Source organism: Schistocerca piceifrons, chromosome 2 (assembly GCF_021461385.2).
Source record: "Schistocerca piceifrons isolate TAMUIC-IGC-003096 chromosome 2, iqSchPice1.1, whole genome shotgun sequence".
NCBI lineage: Eukaryota > Metazoa > Arthropoda > Insecta > Orthoptera > Acrididae > Schistocerca > Schistocerca piceifrons.
Genome location: NC_060139.1, coordinates 534,276,331 through 534,278,086, shown reverse-complemented (window position 1 = coordinate 534,278,086; position 1,756 = coordinate 534,276,331).

Sequence of the window (1,756 nt, the reverse complement as noted above, 5' to 3'; positions counted from 1 at the left end):
TTAGAGGAACAGTTGGTAACAGATAGGTTTTTAAAATTAAAATACAGAACGTAGGTACGTTTGAACACTTTATTTCGGTTGTTTATATGTGATACATGTACCTTTGTGAACTTATCATTTCTAAGAACGCATGCTGTTACAGCGTGATTACCTGTAAATACCACATTAATGCAATAAATGCTCAAAACGATGTCCGTCAACCTCAATGTATTTGGAAATACGTGTAACGACATTCCTCTCAACAGCGAGTAGTTCGCCTCCCGTAATGTTCGCACATGCATTGACAATGCGCTGACGCATGTTGTCAGGCGTTGTCGGTGGATCACGATAGCAAATATCCTTCAGATTTCCCCACAGAAAGATATCCGGGGACGTGAGATCCGGTGAACGTGCGGGCCATGGTATGGTGCTTCGACGACCAATCCACCTGTCATGAAATATGCTATTCAATACCGCTTCAACCGCACGCGAGCTATGTGCCGGGCATCCATCATGTTGGAAGTACATCGCCATGCTGTCATGCAGTGAAACATCTTGTAGTACATCGGTAGAACATTACGTAGTAAATCAGCATACATTGCACCATTTAGATTGCCATCGATAAAATGGGGGACAATTATCCTTCCTCCCATAACGCCGCACCATACATTAACCCACCAAGGTCGCTGATGTTCCACTTGTCGCAGCCATCGTGGATTTTCCGTTGCCCAATAGTGCGCATTATGCCAGTTTACGTTACCGCTGTTGGTGAATGACGCTTCGTCGCTAAATAGAACGCTTGCAAAAAATCTGTCATCGTCCGGTAATTTCTCTTGTGCCCAGTGGCAGAACTGAACTCGACGTCCAAAGGCGTCGCCATGCAATTCCTGGTGCACAGAAATATAGTACGGGTGCAATCGATGTTGATGTAACATTCTCAACACCGACGTTCTTGAGATTCCCGATTCTCGCGCAATTTGTCTGCTACTGATGTGCGGATTAGCCGCGACAGCAACTAAAACACCTACCTGGGCATCATCATTTGTTGCAGGTCGCGCTTGACGTTTCACATGTGGCTGAACACTTCCTGTTTCCTTAAATAACGTAACTATCCGGCGAACGGTCCGGACACTTGGATGATGTCGTGCAGGATACCGAGCAGCATACATAGCACACGCCCGTTGGGCATTCTGATCACAATAGCCATACATCAACACGATATCGACCTTTTCCGCCATTGGTAAACGGTCCATTTTAACACGGGTAATGTATCACGAAGCAAATACCGTCCGCACTGGCGGAATGTTACGTGATACCACGTACTTATACGTTTGTGACTATTACAGCGCCATCTATCACAAAGCGAAAAACGTGGTCCAACTAAAACATTCATATTTCCTTACGTACTACACGAATATGTAATAAAAAATGGGAGTTGCTATTTAAAAAAACGCAGTTGATATCCGTTTGACCTATGGCAGCGCCATCTAGCGGGCCAACCATAGCGCCATCTGGTTTCCCCATTCAAGCTAGACAAGTTTCGTTCTTTGTAGTTTTTTCTTTTGACGCTTTTTTCGCAAGATCTTTGGCCCGGTCACGATCGATGGACCACCCTGTATATTATTGTCACTCTGTACGTAAATAAGCATGACAAATGTCATGTTGAATATCTAAGCATGTGAAATTAAAATTGTTGACAGTACTCTAACTAAGTTTTTAATTTCTTATTTTATTTACAGTGGAAATAACAGTAAATGCAATATTTCATCACATCACT